This window comes from Orcinus orca, chromosome 15 (genome assembly GCF_937001465.1).
Source record: "Orcinus orca chromosome 15, mOrcOrc1.1, whole genome shotgun sequence".
NCBI lineage: Eukaryota > Metazoa > Chordata > Mammalia > Artiodactyla > Delphinidae > Orcinus > Orcinus orca.
The window spans coordinates 31,004,167-31,024,529 of record NC_064573.1 but is presented as its reverse complement, the minus strand read 5'-3'; the positions used below and the strand labels follow the sequence as shown (position 1 = coordinate 31,024,529).

The 20,363-nt window shown below is 35.8% G+C and overlaps 1 pseudogene; it reads right to left on the bottom strand.

Annotated features, from left to right (window-relative positions):
• Positions 1-19,670: 19,670 nt before the first annotated feature.
• LOC101283310 (60S ribosomal protein L32-like) lies at positions 19,671-20,069 on the bottom strand (annotated as a pseudogene).
• Between the last annotated feature and the right edge of the window lie 294 nt (positions 20,070-20,363).

Genomic DNA, 20,363 nt, shown 5'->3' with positions numbered 1-20,363 from the left:
TAAACACTTCAATTGTATTTTGATATAGTGGCAACAAACAAGTGGAAATGAAATTTAAAACACCATTCATAATAGCATCAAATACTTAGGATTAATCTAATAATAAGCGTGTATATCTCTACTCTGAAAATTACAAAAATTACCAAGAGAAATTAAAGAAGACCTAAATAAATGGAGAGGTAGAACATGTTCATGTATTGGAAGATTCAATAGTGTAAATATTTCAATCTCTTCTAAATTGATCCAAAGATTTAACCCAATCTGAATCAAAACTCCAGCAGTCATTTATTTTGGCATGTGGAAACTGACAATCTAATTCTAAAACGGACAAAAACATCAAAGAAGAAACAGAACAAAGATGGAGAATTTATACTAGCAGGGCATATTATAAAGCTATATTATTAAAACAGCCTGGCAATTATGTAAAGGTAGCTAAATGAATCAATGGGACAGAAAAGAGATCCCAGAAACAGAGCTACACATACAGGATCACCTGATGAGAAAGGCACCACACCAGTGCAGGAGGAGGGAATGGGAGGAGAGAAATTATGGTCTTTTCAGGAAATAGTGCTGTATCAGGTACATATCTGTATGGAAAAAAGTTTCTAAACATTGATCTTTCCCTCTTACCAAAAACAATTTTAAGTAAATTGCAAAACTAAAGGTGAAAGTAAAGCCATATTGTGTCTAAATCACCATATAGTCTGTCATAATATTTAGATGAGCAAATATTTCTTAAATTTATGAGAAATCATCAAAATCAAGTAAAAAGATCAATGAATTGGGCTTCATTAAAAATTAAGAACCATCTATTCATTTGAGGATACTGTATAAGAGAGAGAAAGGAAAAGTATGGTGTGGGAGAAGGTATTTGTTATACTTACCTGACAAATAATTTGTATCCAGAATACATGAAGAATGCCCACAAATCAATAATAAAAACGCAGACAAAGCCTCAAATATGGCTGATCTGAATGGGTACCTCCCAAAACAAAATACTGAAATGTGATAGACTTCTGAACAGTGTTCAAATTCAGTAGTCATTTTAGAAATGCAAATGAAAATCACAATGAAATACAATATATAATCAACAGAATAGCAAAAATTAAAATGCATATATAAGTACAGTGACAATATCCAGTATTAATGAGAATACGTAGAATTTGTAATTTTTATACACTGCTGACCAGAGTGTAAATTGGTAGAGCTATACGGAAAACTGCTTGGCAATATCCTCTGAAGCTGAGAATAGCTTATGCTCCCCAAACTTCAATACTTGGTAAATGCCCAAAAAGAATGTTGCATATGTGCAAAAGACATACTAGGAAGATTAGTAGCAGCAGAATTCATAATAGCCTCAAACTAGAACCAACCCTAAAGTAATTGATGATAGAATGAATAAGTTGTGTTATAGTCATAGAACAGAATAAGGTAAACAATAGAAAAGAACAAATGATAGCTACACAAAAAAGCATGAATGAGTCTCAAAAATATACCACTGAGGTAAAGAAACCAGGTATAAAAAAAGTGCATTTCATGTAATTCCATTTATGAAATTTCAAATAAACCAAAACCACTCTGTGAAGATAGAAGTCAGAATATGACTACAGAATATGGGAGGGGACCAGAGCGCAGACAGCAGAAGCAAGAAGAACTACAAAATATAGTCACCTAATCTATGACAAAGGAGACAAGGATATACAATGGAGAAAAGAAAAAATGAACAGACCAAACACAAGTAATGAAATTGAAACTGTGATTAAAAATCTTCCAACAAACAAAAGTCCAGGACTAGATGGCTCAACAGGTGAATTCTATCAAAGATTTAGAGAAGAGCTAACATCCATTCTTCTCAAACTCTTCCAAAATGTTGCAGTGGAAGGAACACTCCCAAGCTCATTCTATGTGACCACCATCACCCTGATACCAAAACCAGAAAGAGATACTACAAAAAAAAAGACAATTACAGACCAATATCACTGATGAATATAGATACAAAAATCTTCAACGAAATACTACCAAACAGAATCCAACAACACATTAAAAGGATCATACACCATGCTCAAGTGAGATTTAACCCAGGAATGCAAGGATTCTTCAATATGCACAAGTCAATCAATGTGATACACCATATTAACAAACTGAAGAATAAAAACCATATGAGGGCTTCCCTGGTGGTGCAGTGGTTGACAGTCTGCTTGTGGATGCAGGGGACACGGGTTCGTGCCCCGGTATGGGAAGATCCCACATGTTGCGGAGCAGCTGGGCCCATGAGCCATGGCCACTGAACCAGTGCATCCGGACCCTGTGCTCCGCAACAGGAGAGGCCACAGCAGTGAGAGGCCCATGTACCGCAAAATAAATAAATAAATAAATAAAAAATAAAAAAATTATATTCTTAATAGATGCAGAGAAAGATTTTGACAAAATTAAACACCCATTTATGATAAAAACTCTCCACAATGTGGGCATAGAGAGCACCTACCTCAACATAATAAAGGTCATATACGACAAAACCACAGCAAACATCATTCTCAAAGGTGAAACACTGAAAGCATTAGCACTGAGATCACGAACAAGGCAAGGATGTCCACTCTCACCACTGTTATTAAACATAGTTTTGGAAGTCCTAGCCATGGCAATCAGAGAGGAGAAAGAAATTAAAAGAATACAAATTGGAAAAGAAGTAAAACTGTCACTGCAGATGACATGATACTATACATAAAGAACCCTAAAGATGCCACAAGAAAACTACTAGAGCTAATCAATGAATTTGGTAAAGTTGCAGGATACAAAATTAATGCACAGAAATCTCTTGCATTCCTATAGACTAACAATGAAAGATCAGAAAATGAAATTAAGGAAGCACTCCCATTTACCATTGCAACAAAAAGTATCAAATACCTAGGATTAAACCTACCTAGGAAGGTAAAAAACCTGTACTCAGAAAACTAAAAGACTGATGAAAGAAATCAAAGATGACACAAACAGATGGAGAGATATACCACGTTCTTGGATTGGAAGAATCAATATTGTGAAAATGAGTATACTACACAAATCAATCTACAGATTCAATGCAATCCCTATCAAATTACCAATGGCATTTTTCACAGAACTAGAACAAAAAATCTTAAAATTTGTATGGAGACACAGAAGAGCCTGAATAGCCAAAGCAGTATTGAGGGAAGAAAATGGAGCTGGAGGAATCAGGCTCCCTGAATTCAGACTATACTACAAAGCTACAATAATCAAGACAATAAGGTACTGACACAAAACAGAAATATAGATCAATGCAACAGGATAGAAAGCCCAGAGATAAACACACACACTGATGGCCAACTAATCTATGACAAAAGAGACAAGGATACACAATGGAGAAAAGACAGTCTCTTCAGTAAGTTGTGCTGGGAAAACTGGACAGCTACATGTAAAAGAATGAAATTAGAACACTCCCTAACATCATATACAAAAGTAAACTCAAAATGGATTAAAGACCTAAATGTAAGACTACACACTATAAAACTCTTAGAGGAACACATGGGAAGTACACCAACTGACAAAAATCACAGCAAGATCTTTTTTGACCCACCTCCTAGAGTAATGGAAATAAAAACAAAAATAAAGAAATGGGACCTAATGAAACTTAAAAGCTTTTGCACAGCAAAGGAAACCATAAACATGACAAAAAGACAACCCTCAGAATGGAAGAAAATATTTGCAAATGAAGCAACTGACAAAGGATTAATCTCCAAAGTTTACAAGCAGCTCATGCAGGTCAATATCCAGAAAACAAACAACCCAATCCAAAAATGGGCAGAAGACCTAAATAGACATTCCTCCGAAGAAAATATACAGATTGCCAGGAAACACATGAAAGGATGCTCAACATCACTAATTATTAGAAAAATGCAAATAAAAACTACAATGAATTATAACCTAACACCATTTTGTTAGAATGGGCATAATCAGAAAACCTATAAACAACAAATGCTGGAGAGTGTGTGGAGAAAGAGGAACCCTCTTGGACTGTTGGTGGGAATATAAATTGATACAGCCACTATGGAAAACAGTATGGAGGTTCCTTAAAAAGCTAAAAATAGAATTACCATATGACCTAGCAATTCCACTACTGGGGATATACCCAGAGAAAACCATAATTCAAAAAGACACATGCACCTTAATGTTCTTTGCAGCACTATTTACAATAGCCAGGTCATGGAAGCAACCTAAATGCCTATTGACAGATGAATGGATAATGAAGATGATGTGGTACATATATACACTGGAATATTACTCAGCCATGAAAAGGAATGAAACTATGTCATTTGTAGAGATGTGGATGGATCTAGAGACAGTCATACAGAGTGAAGTAAGTCAGAAAGAGAAAAGCAAATGTCTTATATTAATGCATATATATGGAATCTAGAAAAAATGGTAGAGATGATCCAGTTTGCAAGGCAGAAATAGAGACACAGATGTAGAGAACAAATGTATGGACAACAATGGGAGAAAGTGGAGGGGGTGGTGGTGGTGGGATGAATTGGGAGATTTAGATTGACAGATATACACTAATATGTATAAAATAGATAACTAATAAAAGCCTTCTGTATAAAAAATAATAATAAAAAAAGAAAATGGGAGGGTGTAGTGAATCTTGGAGGCAATAAAATAGGGAGCTTTTCAGGCTCTGGAAATGCTCTGTCTCTTTATTTGGGTGGTGATTACATAGGTGGTTTAACTTTGTAAAAATGCACTGAATGCACACTGATGTTCATTGCAACACTATTTACAATAACCAGAAAAAGGAAGCAATCTAAATGTCCACTGACAAAGGAATGGATAAACAGGCTGTGATACATATATACAATGGAATATTACTCAGCCATAAAAAGTAACAAAATAGTGTCATTTGCAGAGATGTGGATGGACCTAGAGACTGTCATACAGAGTCAAGTAAGTCAGAAGGAGAAAAACAAATATCATATAATATTGAGTATAGGTGGAATGTAGAAAAATGGTACAGATGAACTTATTTGCAAAGCAGAAATAGAATCACAAATGTAGAAAACAAACTTATGGTTACCAAGGGGGAAAGAAGAGGGTGGGATGATTGAGAGATTGGGATTGACAGATATACACTAATATGTATAAAATAGATAACTAATGAGAACCTACTGTATAGCACAGGGAACTGTATTCAGTTCTCTGTGGTGACTTAAATGGGAAGGAAATCTATAAAAGAGAGGCTATATATATACATATAGCTGATTCACTTTGCTGCACAGCAGAAACTAACACATCATTGTAAAGCATCTATACTCCAATAAAAATTAATTTTAAAATAAATAAATAAATAACATGCATTGAGTTGTATGCTTAGGTTTTGTGTCCTTAGTGAATGTATGATATACTTCATTAAAACATAGTTTAACGCCTCACACACACACACACACACACACACACACACACACCCCTCCGAGGAAAAGGTAGGTGCCTTTAGTTATCAATTACAGTTCTGGTCCTTCACTACAAATGTAGCATATGATCATGCACATTCTCTCTCCATCTCTCTCTTTTCCTCTCTCTCTCTTCCTTTTTCCATTTTTTGCTCCTCTCCTCACTTATCATGCTATTGAATCCCTGTCTAATGCTTTTAGGTTTTTCCCATCACCTTATATTACTTCTGGAGGTACCACTTTTTCTTCGTCTTCACAAGGACCTTACATTTGGTGACCTAACTGTACTGCCCAGTTCTCAGTAGTCCCAAAATATATGCAATAGAATGTTTAATATTTCTTTTCACTTAACCCAAGCTTTTATGAGACTGTTAACATAGGAATTATAATAGGTAAGTAAGGTTAACCTCCATTTATATCTCTAGTTATGTGAGTTCCACTTTGTAGTCATTTCAAATGCTTGGAGGAGGCTCATTAACTTTACAAGGTAAGACTAGATTTACAGAACAAATACATATATGGAGAAAGCAACACCTGCAGGTTCTGTTTATATTGGAGGTTTTCTGTTGCCATTTCCTCACTCTAATGCAGATGCATTTTACAGGATTACTTTTTATTTTTTTTCTTTTTTACATCTTTATTGGAGTATAATTTCTTTACAATGGTGTGTTAGTTTCTGCTTTATAACAAAGTGAACCAGTTATACATATACAAATGTTCCCATATCTCCTCCCTCTTGCATCTCCCTCCCTCCCACCCTCCCTATCCCACCCCTCTATGTGGTCACAAAGCACTAAGCTGATCTCCCTGTGCTATGCAGCTGCTACCCACTAGCTATCTATTTTAGTTTTGGTAGTGTATATATGTCCATGCCTCTCTCTCGCTTTGTCACAGCTTACCCTTCCCCCTCCTCATATCCTCAAGTCTGTTCTCCAGTAGGTCTGTGTCTTTATTCCTGCCTTACCCCTAGGTTCTTCATGACAATTTTTTTTCTTAAATTCCATATATATGTGTTAGCATACGGTATTTGTCTTTCTCTTTCTGACTTACTTCACTCTGTATGACAGACTCTAGGTCTATCCACCTTATTACAGATAGCTCAATTTCGTTTCTTTTTATGGCTGAGTAATATTCCATTGTATATATGTACCACATCTTCTTTATCCATTCATCCGATGATGGACACTTAGGTTGTTTCAATCTCCAGGCTATTGTAAATAGAGCTGCAATGAACATTTTGGTACATGACTCTTTTGGAATTATGGTTTTCTCAGGGTATATACCCAGCAGTGGGATTGCTGGGTCATATGGTAGTTCTATTTGTAGTTTTTTAAGCAAACTCCGTACTGTTCTCCATAGTGGCTGTACCAATTCACACTCCCACCAGCAGTTCAAGAGGGTTCCCTTTCTCCACACTCTCTCCAGCATTTACTGTTTCTAGATATTTTAATGATGGCCATTCTGACTGGTGTGAAATGATATCTCATTGTAGTTTTGATTTGCATTTCTCTAATGATGTTGAGCATTCTTTCATGTGTTTGTTGGCAGTCTGTGTATCTTTTTTGGAGAAATGTCTGTTTAGGTCTTCTGCCCATTTTTGGATTGGGTTGTTTGTTTTTTTGTTATTGAGCTGCATGAGCTGCTTGTAAATTTTGGAGATTAATTCTTTGTCAGTTGCTTCATTAGCAAATATTTTCTCCCATTCTGAGGGTTGTCTTTTGGTCTTGTTTATGGTTTCCTTTACTCTGCAAAAGCTTTGAAGTTTCATTAGGTTCCATTTGTTTATTTTTATTTCCATTTCTCTAGGAGGTGGGTCAAAAAGGATCTTGTTGTGATTTATGTCATAGAGTGTTCTGCCTATGTTTTCCTCTAAGAGTTTGATAGTTTCTGGCCTTACATTTAGCTCTTTAATACATTTTGAGCTTATTTTTGTGTATGGTGTTAGAGAGTGATCTTATCTCATACTTTTACATGTAGCTGTCCAGTTTTCCCAGCACCACTTATTGAAGAGGCTGTCCTTTCTCCACTGTACATTCCTGCCTCCTTTATCAAAGATGCGGTGACCATATTTGCTTGGGTTTATCTCTGGGTTTTCTATCCTGTTTCATTGATCGATCTTCCTGATTTTGTGCCAGTACCATACTGTCTTGATTACTGCAGCTTTGTAGTATAGTCTGAACTCAGGGAGCCTGATTCCTCCAATTCCATTTTTTTTTCTCAAGATTGCTTTTGCTTTCAGGGTCATTTGTGTTTCCATACAAATTGTGAAATTTTTGTTCAACTTCTGTGAAAAATGCCAATGATAGTTTGATAGGGATTGCATTGAATCTATAGATTGCTTTGGGTATTAGAGTCATTTTTGCAATGTTGATTCTTCCAACACAAGAACATGGTATATCTCTCCATCTATTTGTATCATCGTTAATTTCTTTCATCAGTGTCTTATAATTTTCTGCATACAGGTCTTTTGTCTCCTTAGGTAGGTTTATTCCTAGATATTTTATTATTTTTTTTTTGCAATGGTAAATGGGAGTGTTTTCTTCATTTCACTTGCAGATTTTTCATCATTATTATATAGGAATGCCAGAGATTTCTGTGCATTAATTTTGTATCCTGCTACTTTACCAAATTCATTGATTAGCTCTAGTAGTTTTCTGGTAGCATCTTTAGAATTCTCTATGTATAGTACCATGTCATCTGCAAACAGTGACAGCTTTATTCCTTCTTTTCTGATTTGGATTCATTTTATTTCCTTTTCTTCTCTGATTGCTGTGGCTAAAACTTCCAAAACTGTGTTGAATAAGAGTGGTGAGAGTGGGCAACCTTGTCTTATTCCTGACCTTAGTGGAAATGCTTTCAGTTTTTCACCATTGAGGCCGATGTTGGCTGTGGTTTTGTCAGATATGGCCTTTATTATGTTGATGAAATTTCCCTCTATGCCTACTTTCTGGAGGGCTTCTATCATAAATGGGTGTTGAACTTTGTCAGAAGTTTTCTCTGCATGTATTGAGATGATCATTTCGTTTTTCTCCTTCAATTTGTTAATATAGTGTATCACATTGATTGATTTGATATATTGAAGAATCCTTGCATTCCTCGAATAAACCCCACTTGATCACGGTGTATGATCCTTTTAATGTGCTGTTGGATTCTGTTTGCTAGTATTTTGTTGAGGATTTTTCATCTATGTTCATCAGTGATATTGGCCTGTAGTTTTCTTTCTTTGTGACATCCTTGTCTGGTTTTGGTATCAGGGTGATGGTGACCTTGTAGGATGAGTTTGGGAGTGTTCCTCCCTCTGCTATATTTTGGAAGAGTTTGAGAAGGATAGATGTTAGCTGTTCTCTAAATGTTTGATAGAATTCGCCTGTGAAGCCACCTGGTCCTGGGCTTTTGTTTGTTGGAAGATTTTTAATCACAGTTTCAATTTCAGTGCTTGTGATTGGTCTGTTCATATTTTCTATTTCTTCCTGATTCAGTCTTGGTTCATTGTGCATTTCTAAGAATTTGTCCATTTCTTCCAGGTTATCCATTTTATTGGCATAGAGTTGTTTGTAGTAGTCTGTCATGATCTTTTGTATTTCTGCAGAGTCAGTTGTTACTTCTGCTTTTTCATTTCTAATTCTATTGATTTGAGTCTTCTCCCTTTTTCTTGATAAGTCTTGCTAATGGTTTATCAATTTTTCTTATCTTCTCAAAGAACCAGCTTTTAGTTTTATTGATCTTTGCTATCGTTCCTTTCATTTCTTTTTCATTTATTTCTGATCTGATGTTTATGATTTCTTTCCTTCTGCTAACTTTGGGGATTTTTTGTTCTTCTTTCTCTAATTGTGTTAGGCGCAAGGTTAGGTTGTTTATTTGAGATGTTTACTGTTTCTTAAGGTAGGATTGTATTGCTATAAACTTCCCTCTTAGAACTGCTTTTGCTGCATCCCATAGTTTTTGCGTCATTGTGTCTCCATTGTCCTTTGTTTCTAGGTATTTTTTGATTTCCTCTTTGATTTCTTCAGTGATCATTTCGTTATTAAGTAGTGTATTGTTTCACCTCCATGTGTTTGTATTTTTTACAGATCTTTTTCTGTAATAGATATCTAGTCTCATAGCATTGTTGTCAGAAAAGATGCTTGATATGATTTCAATTTTCTTAAATTTACGAAGGATTGATTAGTGACCCAAGATATGATCTATCCTGGAGAATGTTCCATGAGTACTTGAGAAAAATGTGTATTCTATTGTTTTTGGATGGAATGTCCTATAAATATCAATTAAGTCCATCTTGTTTAATGTATCATTTAAAGCTTGTGTTTCCTTTTTTATTTTCATTTTAGATGATCTGTCCATTGTTGAAAGTGGAGTGTTAAAGTTCCCTACTGTAGATTTCTCCTTTTATGTCTGTTAGTATTTGCCTTATGTACTGAGGTGCTCCTATGTTGGGTGCAAAAATATTTACAATTGTTATATCTTCTTCTTGGATTGATCCCTTGATCATTATTTAGTGTCCTTCTTTTACTCTTCTAATAGTCTTTATTTTAAAGTCTATTTTGTCTTATATGAGAATTGCTACTCCAGCTTTCTTTTGGTTTCCATTTGTGTGGAATATCTTTTTCCATCTCTTTACTTTCAGTCTGTATGTCTCTCTAGGTCTGAAGTGGGTCTCCTGTAGACAGCATATATATGGGTCTTGTTTTTTTATCCATTCAGCCAATCTGTGTCTTTTGGTTGGAGCATTTAATCCATCTACATTTAAGGTAATTATTGAAATGTATGTTCCTATTCCCATTTTGTTAATTGTTTTGGGGTCATTATTGTAGGTCTTTTCCTTCTCTTCTGTTTCTTGACTAGAGAAGTTCCTTTAACATTTGTTGTAAAGCTGATTTGGTGGTGCTGAACTCTCTCAGCTTTTGCTTGTCTGTAAAGGTTTTAATTTCTCCATCAACCCTGAATGAGATCCTTGCTGGGTAGAATAATCTTGGTTGTAGGTTTTTCTCCTTCATAACTTTAAATATGTCCTGCCAGTCCCTCCTGGTTTGCAGATTTTCTGCTGAAAGTCCAGCTGTTAACCTTATGGGGATTCCCTTATATGTTATTTGTGTTTTTTCCCTTGCTGCTTTTAATATGTTTTCTTTGTGTTTAATTTTTGACAGTTTGATTAATATGTGTCTTGGCGTGTTTCTCCTTGGATTTATCCTGTATGGGACTCTCTATGCTTCCTGGACTTGATTAACTATTTCCTTTCCCAAATTAGGGAATTTTTCAACTCTAATCTCTTCAAATATTTTCTCAGTTCCTTTCTTTTTCTCTTCCTCTTCTGGAACCCCCATAATTCAAGTGTTGGTGTGTTATAGTTGTCCCAGAAGTCTCTGCAACTGTCCTCAGTTCTTTTCATTATTTTTTTCTTTATTCTGCTCTGCAGTATTTATTTCCACCATTTTTTCTTCCATGTCACTTATCCGTTCTTCTGTCTCAGTTATTCGGCTATTGATCCCTTCTAGAGTATTTTTATTTTCATTTATTGTGTTGTTCATCATTGATTGTTTCATCTTTAGTTCTTCTAGGTCCTTGTTAAATGTTTCTTGCATTTTTCCTATTCTATTTCCAAGATTTTGTATCATCCTTACTTTCATTATTCTGAATTGTTTTTCAGGTAGACTGCCTATTTCCTCTTCACTTGTTAGGTCTGGTTGGTTTTTATCTTGCTCTTTCATCTGCTGTGTGTTTTTCTGTGTTCTCATTTTGCTTATCTTACTGTGTTTGGGGTCTCCTTTTTTGCAGGCTGCAGGTTCATAATTCCCGTTGTTTTGGTGTCTGTCCCCAGTGGCGAAAGTTGGTTCAGTGGGTTGTGTAGGTCCTGGTGGAGAGGACTAGTTCCTGTGTTCTGGTGGATGAAGCTGGATCTTGTCTCTCTCATGGGCAGGTCCATGTCTGGTGGTGTCTTTTGGGGTGTCTGTGGACTTTTATTATGATTTTAGGCAGCCTTTCTTCTAATGAGTGTGGTTCTGTTCCTGTCTTGCTAGTTTTTTGGCATAGGGTGTCCAGCACTGTAGCTTGCTGGTCGTTGAGTGAAGCTGGGGGCTGGTGTTGCGATGGAGATCTCTGGGATATTTTCGCTATTTGGTATTATGTGGAGCTGTGAGGTCTCTTGTGGACCAGTGTCCTGAAGTTGGCTCTCCCACCTCAGAGCCACAGCACTGACTCCTGGCTGCAGTATCAAGAGCCTTTCATCGACACGGCTACCCCAAGGTCCAGCAGAGGCAACAGATGGTGTCCAGACATCAAGTGAAGGAGGCTCACATGCTTATATCATAGGCATCCGCCTGAGGGACAGGTGCCTAATTAGCACATTAATCTAGGAGTTCTGCCTGTATATTAGATTACTGTTTCTTCTCTTCTGCTAGTGTTGGAGGGCCTCCTGCAGAGGCAGAGGATGGCTCTGTCTCACCATGAGGACAAGGAAACTGGCAGCAGAAGTTCTGGGAAGTACTACTTGGCATGAAACCTTCCAGAGTTTCACAGGATTACTTTTTATGGAAGAAAATGGACAGGCAATAAAATGCAGATGGCAAGGTTCCTCTTCCATCAGGCACTCAGGTGAGAGGATGCACCCAAAGACTCTGAATTTTATGAGGGGTTAATGCAATTAATGTATTTTACATTATTTTGAATAACAAACAACATTGTCCCAAACCTCTGTTTCAGGTAGCATATTTTCTAAACAAATTCACATCTTTTAAGTAAACTTTAAAAACAAGTATAAGATTATTCTTAGTTCTAAATTATTTTTATCTGCTTTAACTAGTTCTTCTTTCCAGAGACTAGACCATGAAATAATTAAATTGAGTGTTTCTTATTTTCATTCAGCTTTGACTAGTGCTTAATTCTAAAGCTTAACTATTTTGAGCATATGATGAAGGAACAAGCTGTGACTATTATGCAGTCATCCTTCACTATTATCAAGTATTATCTAATAAGCATTCAATCATTAGAAGTAGGAAAATATACAGAATACATAAATGCCAGTCAAATGAATACATAGGGTATATTTCAATAGTACCCACTACTATGCGTAAAATTTATGAGATATTAATAGGCAATTGGTTACCACGTGAAGTTGTGTTTTTCTTACGTTGAAGTAGTGTGTGACACATATGTCTCTATTGCATGCTGTCTGCCCACAGTACTAAATATTTCAAGTTCCATTCATGGGCATATGGTAGGATTTCACTTCCTTACACCCTTGATATAAGGTTTGAACATGTGACTTGTTTTACCAGTAAAAATGTGAGCAGAAGTGCTGCATAGCAGTTCCATGTGGAAAACATTGAGTCAGTGTGAGACTTACAATCCTTTCTTTCTCTTTGCCAAGATACAGCTATATTCCAGAAGGTGTTTGCTCTGGAAGCCTGCATCTGGGAGTGCATAGGATGCCTAGACAATCTATGATAACCAGGTTGCTTCAGTGAGAAATAAATATTTGTGGTTTTAAGCTGCTTAAATTCACAGATTATATGTAACCAAAATTTTAACACAGTACATCTTGATTGTGGTACACCCTGAGCCTAGAATGATGTCTGCTTTATCATAGGTGCTCAACAATCTTTACTAAACTCAACAGTTGGACTGAGGAAAATACTTTAGTTACTGAGGAAAATACACAGATGCATAAAAGAAAAGAAGTTCATGTGACATGAGTTTGAAGCTGCTAGATCTGGGGTCCCCAACCCCCAGACTGTGGACCAGGACTGATCTGTGGCCCATTAGGAACCAGGCCGCACAGCAGGAGATGAGTAGCAGGTGAGCAAGTGAAGCTTTGTCTGTCACTTCCCATCACTCCCCATTGCTTGCATTACTGCCTGAACTATCCACCTTCCCCCATCTGTCCGTGGAAAAATTGTCCTCCACAAAACCAGTCCCTGGTGACAAAAAGTATTGTGGGCCGTTGCACTAGGTGACATATTGTGGGGCTCCGACAAGCTCCAGTTCTTTATGTCTCAGCACAGAAAGAATTCAGTGAGAGGCAAAGTGATAGATAAGTGATCTATTAGAATAGGATGATTGTGAGGCTTACAAGTGGGTGGATGAGAGGGTGCCATGCCCCGAGAACTTAGTGGGCTACAGTTTTATAATCAAAGGAAAATTTTATAGGGGGTTAATGCATAAAACTTGGTGGGGAGAGGGAAAAGACCACCTTCTTCCTCATTCTTGAGTAAATATCACACTTCCATCATCAGTTCTTCCTCCATGTTGGGCCAAGGCGTTTTCTTGTCCCTACATGGACAAACCAGGACTGTCATGGTGCAATGGAAATGAGCAAAAAGGTGATAACATATGTTAAAAATGGTAAATCATCTCAGGTTTTAGTACAATGTCACCTTTTCCTTATATTTTTGTTTTTAGTGCAAGCAGAGGAGCATGTCCTAGGGATCATTAACTTACTGAGCTCACTGGGCAGGATGTGGGCCTCATGCCACCATTGTTTAATTGTTTTGAGGCATGTCTCATGCTTCTGTGGCATGTTCTTTTGCTAAGCACAGCTGCTTGGTTTTGTGGTTAAGCAAAGTTGCTTTCTTGAATAATCATTAACTTACAGGGGTCTCCCATTTTTTTCTTTACTTACAGTCTCCTAGTGGAATTAGTCACCAACTTTGTCCCTGTACTTTGTCCTTATCAAATTTGATAAAAGCCAGTGGAAAGCTAAATTACAATACAGAATCACAAGTCAAAAGAGACTATCAGATAGTACATACTTAGTCACCACATAAATGGCATATGTAATGAAAACTAGGACTTCAGGGAATGTGAGCAATAACTAGAGGTAAGCTCTCAAAGGCTTTTTGGATATGGAAGGACTTTAATCATGTCCTTAAACATCAGTAGAGTTTGAAGAGGCAAACGTGATATTCTAGATGAAAGATGGAACTTGAAGAAATAAGGAAGTAATTAAGTTGGGCAGATTCAAATAATAATAGATTTTAAAGAAACCAACAATGCATAAATTCAGAAGACTAGAAATAAATATGACTGGAAACATGTTGTAGGACAAGATTTGACAACTCTTTAATGAAACTCTGGGAGTTTGAATTTTATCCTTTAAGCAGGAGTAATTGAAGTTTATTGTCATGGGAATAAGAGATAGAACTGCATGACTAGTTCAAGGGTCAGATTAATGGAAGATTAAGGAGAACTTTTACAGGTAGAAGAGAATAAAAGTGGGGTTTTAGGAGACATTTCCAAAAACAGTACTAAGGAAATACTCTTGTTTACTGGAATTTTAGCTAAAGTTTGGAGATAAGAAAGGGAAATAGAGGACAGTAAAAAATGTTTTCAAATTAAGTATTAGCTGTAAGTCTGCCAAATAAAACAAATGCCAACAAAGCTAAAAATTACACAGCTATGTCAAGCAAAGGAAATATGCACTGTTATTAGATTCACTGTGTATTTTGGTGAAGGGAAAGCTCAGGTATCTTGCAGACTGAAAAGGAGCTCATGATCATTATGCTAATTAGCACTGAAAGCTAGCACATTGGAGAGGATAGAATGAGTCCATAGGCCTGTATACAGTTGGTTAAAATAATTTATTTGTTCCTTAGTCAGGAAAATATTCAGTTAGTTTCAGTAATGGTCTGGTGTACTAGGGTCAAATTTCATGTTCCAATATTAGCTTCAGCAGGTTAGAAACAGTTGGAATGAAATCCAAATGTAAATTTTTATGCTTCAGGCAAGACATACTATAAGAGAAACTTTTCCCTTTTGAAGTGTTCCTAATGTCCTTGTCCATGATCAGCACAAGGACTTTTTGCACTGACTACTGTCAGTCACTGACAATAGTGACTAGACATCCACTGCTGTCATGTAACAGTGACCTAGTCCCTCTCCTTGCAGAAATTTTCTCCCACCTTCTTTCCTACTTGAGGTCTGGCTCTTGAAACTCTACTCTCAGATTGCTCATGAAACATTTAAATTATGTTAACTTATTATGTATTATTAATCTTTGAACCATAATTTTCTTCCTTGAAAACTACTCCAGATTTTACTTTCCATTACCAAGAAGATCATTTTTCCTTTAAAAAATGGCATATAGCCCTGAAGTAAATTTTATTATTTATGCTGACCCCTTTACTAGGAAAAGCACCTACAAAAATATTTTTCTTCTGAACTTTTAAAATTTCAAATATGTTCTTACTGGTTTATATGTACAGATTTTAAATTGTGAACACATCTTAGAACACCAAAGAAGAAAGGAAAGGGGGTGTGGGGAAAAATGAAGTAAGAAATGAGAAGAGAGAAATTCAGCAGAAAGGAGAGGAAAGAGAAGTAAAGTGAGGATAGCAAAATGAAAATTCTATAGCATCTTCCATCTCTAAAATTATAGACACCTAGTTAGTCTGTTAAATGATCTTACCCAAGTAAATTTGTATTTAACTGTGATCAAATCCTTAAAGAAAATGATTAGGAGTTCTACACAATCTCTGAAACATATGGTCATGTGGCAGAGAATTTGCATTTCTGGGTACCTTTCTTTTTTATGATTTTTTTCTTCCTGTTTTATTTATATATAATTGATATACAGCACTGTGTAAGTTTCAGTGTATAGCATAATGATTTAAATTATATACATTGTGAAATAATTACCACAATAAATTTAGTGAACATTCATCATCTCTTAAAGATACAAAATTTTAAAAATAGAGAAATATATCTTCTTGTGATGAGAGCTCAGGATTTACTCTCTTTTCATATATAATGTACAATAGTGTTAATTATATTTATCATAGTGTGAATTATATCCCTATACTTATTTATCTGATAACTAAAAGTTTGTAACTTTCAGCTGCCTTTATCCAACTCTCCCTCCCCCAACATGCTGCCTCTGGTAACCAAAAATCTGATCTCTAATTTCTATGACTTTATCTGTCTGTTTTTGAAGTATAATTGACCTACAACACTATGTTAGTTCCTGGAACATGAAATAGTGATTTGATATTTCTATACATTTCAGAATGATCAAAAGGTGATCCTATTTACCATACGTCACCATGAAAAGATATTACATAATTGTTGATTATATTTCCCACACTATACATTACATACCCATGACACTTATTTTACAACTGGAAGTTTGTACCTCATAATATCTCTCACATATTTCTCTCCTCCTCCCACCCCCTCCCCTCTGGCAAGCATCTAATTTTTCTCTGAATCTGTGATCTGCTTTTGGTTTGTTATGCTGGTTTATTTCTAACATTCTACATATAAATGAAACCACAAATTATTTTTCTTTCTCTGTCTGACAATTCACTTAGCATAATACCCTCTAGGTCCATCTATGCTGTTTTAAATGGCAAGATTTTTTCTTTTTCATGGTTGAGTAATATTCCGTTGTATACATATACACAGTCTTCTTTGTCAATTCATCTATTGCACTTTGGTTGCATCCATATCTTGGCTATTGTAGTTAATGTTGCAATGAACATTGGGGTACATATATCTATTTAAATTAGAGTTTTTGTTTTCTTCAGGTAAATATCCAGGAGTGGAGTTGCTGGATCCTGTGGTCATTCCATTTATAGGTTTTCTTAGGAACCTCCATATTATTTTCCATAGTGGCTGCATCAATTTACATTCCCACAAACAGTGCACAAGGGTTCTCTTTTCTAAACATCCTGGCCAACACAGTTGTCTTTTTGATGATAGCTTTTCAGATGATAGAACCTGTTATCTCATTGTGGTTTTGATTTGCATTTCCTTGATAGTTAGTGATGTTGAATTCTTGTCAGGCCCCTGTTGGCCATTCTGTATATATTCTTTGGAAAAACATCGATTCATCTCCTCTCTCCATTGTTTAATCAGGTTGCTTGTTTTTGAAGTTGAGTTATATGAGTTCTTTGTATGATTTGGACATTAAGACAATGTCAGATATCATTTGCAAATATCTCATCCCATACTGTAGTTGACCTTTTTGTTTTATAGATAGTTCCTTTGCTGAATAAAAGCTCTTTAGTTTGATGCAGTCCCATTTGTTTATTTTTGCTTTTAGTTCTCATGGTTAAGGAGACACATACAAAAAATATTACTAGGACTGATGTCAAAGAGCATACTGCCTATATTTTCTTCTTTGAGATTAATGAGTTCAGGTCTTACATTTAAGATTTTAATAATTTTTTAGTTAATTTTTGTATATGGTGTGAGAAAGTAGTAAAGTTTGATTCTTTTGCATGTACCTGTCCAGTTTTCTCAACATCATTTATTAAAGAGGCTGTCTTTTCCCCATTGGATATTTTTGCCTACTTTCTCATAGAATTGATTGCCCATATAAACATTGCTTTATTTTTTGGCTCTCTGTTTTGAACCATTCATTTATGTGTGTGCTTTTGTGCTAGTGCCAAACAAGTGTTGTGTGATGACTGTAGCTGTAGTAGAGTTTGGAATCAGGGAACATGATACCTCCAGCTTTGTTCATCTTTCTCAAGATTGTTTTGGTGATTCAGGGTACTTTGTGTTTCCATATAAATTTTAGAATTATTTATTCTAGTTCTGTGAAAAATTTAATTAGTATTTTGATAAGGATTGCAGTGAATCTGTAGGTTGCCTTGGGTAGAATGATCATTTTAACAGTGTTAATTCTTCAAATAAATGAACACAGTATATCTTTCCATTGATGTAGTCTTTAAGTTCTTTCATCAGTGTCTCACAGTTTTCAGAGTACATGACTTTTACCTCCTTAGTTAGACTTATTCCTAGGTATGTTATTCTTTTTTGATGTGATTGCAAATGGGATTGTTTTCTTATTTCTCTTTCTCATTAGTGTACAAAAATGCAACAGATTTTTAATGTTAATTTTGTGTCCTGGTCCTTTCTCAATTTATTGATGAGTTCTAGTAGTTTTTTAGTGATGTCTTTAGGATTTTCCATTAATAGCATGTCATCATGCTATTTCCATGTCATCAGCAAACAGTGACAGCTTTATTTCTTCCTTTCCAACTTGGATTCTTTTTATTTCTTTTTTGCTGATTGTCATGGCTAGGATCTCCAATACTAGTTTGAATAAAAGTGGTGAGAATGGGCATCCTTGTCTTATTCCTGATCTTAGAAGAAATGCTTTCATCTTTTAATTGTTGAGTATGGTGTTTGCTGTGGGCTTGTCATACATGGCCTTTATTATGTTGAAGTATATTGTCTCTGTACCTGCTCTGTGGAGAATTTTATCACAAGTGGATATTGAATTTTGTCAAAAGCATCTATTATGATGATCATATGATTTTTATTCTTCAATTTGTTAATGTGGTGTATCACATTAATTGATTTGTGGAAACTGAACCATCCTTGTATATCTGGGATAACTCCCACTTGGTCATGATGTATGATCCTTGTAATGTATAGCTGAATTCAATTGACTACTATTTTGTTGAGGATTTTTGCATCTATATTCATTAGTGATATTGGCCTGCAATTTTCTTTTCCTGTGATAACCTTGTCTGGTTTTGGTGTCAGGTGATGCAGATCTCCTAGAATAAGTCTGGAACCATTCCCTCCTCTGAAATTTTTGGAACAATTTGAGAAGGATAGGTGCTAACTTTCCTTCAAATGTTTGGTAGAAGTCATTCCCCCTCAACTTTTGTTTGTTGGAAGGCTTTAAATTACTGATTCAATTTCATTACTGATGATCGGTCTCTTCATATTTTCTATTTCTTCCTATTTCAGTCTTGGGATTTTGTAAATTTCTAGGAATTTGTCCATTTCTTCTAAGTTGTCTGTTTAATTGACATATAATTGTTTGTAGTAATCTCTTGTAATCCTTTGTATATCTGTGTGGTGTCAGCTGTAACTTCTCCCTTTTCACTTTTTTGATTTGGGTCCTCTCTCTTTTTTCTTTCATTATTCTGGCTAAGATTTACCAATTTTGATTATCTTTTCAAAGGATTAGCTTTTAGCTGCATTGATCTTTTCTCTTTTCTTTTTTTTTTTTTTTTTTAGTCTATTTTGTATATTTCTGCTCTGATTTCATTATTTCTTTCCACTAACTTTGGGTTTTGTTGATTCTTCTTTTTCTAGTTCTTTTAGGTGTAAGTTTAGATTGTTTATTTGAAATTGTTCTTGTTTCTTGAGGTAGGCCTGCATAGCTATAACTTCTCTCTTAGAATCACTCTTGCTCATCCCATTGATTTTTTTCTGAGTTTCGTGGTTTATTAACACAAACACAATATGCACCTGAGCTATCTATTCATTTTCTTTGTTATGCAGGCTGGCATTGAGACTGGTGACTCTGATGGCCATCTGGGCTGCTCTTTCCACAGTGGTTTTGCAGTTCTTGGAGGAGACGTTGTGAACAATCTCAGCACAGTAAGATATTTTGCACCTTAGAAGCACTTCAAGCTTGTTGATATTGTGGACCAGGAACTTCCAGAAGCACACGTGCTTTATTTCCTTGTTGCTGTCATAACAGATGTGGAGCGTCAAGATCTGACCCTTGAATCTCCTGCACACCCTGTTTTCACTGCCTCTGGGTTTCTACCAGTTACAGTTAATTTTGACGTATTGGTCTCACTGGTGCTGGATAAACTTCTTGATCCTCTTTCTGATGATCTTGGGCTACACAAGGGGTCTGAGGGCAGCCATGATGCTGAGTTCGTGATGGTTGTCATCTCTGTAGGCAGTGCTGAGGAAAAGCCAAACTATTGATTTTGGATCATTGTGTTTTCATTTGTCTCCAGATATTTTTTGATTCTCTCTTTGATTTCTTAATTGACCATTTGGTTGTTTAGTAGTATACTGCTTCCATATATTTATGGTTTTCTGCAGTCTTTGTGTGTGTGTGCGTGTGTGTGTGTGTGTGTTTGATTTCTAGACTCATAGCATTGTGGTCAGAAAAGATACTTGATATTATTTCAGTTTTCTTAAATTTACTGAGAC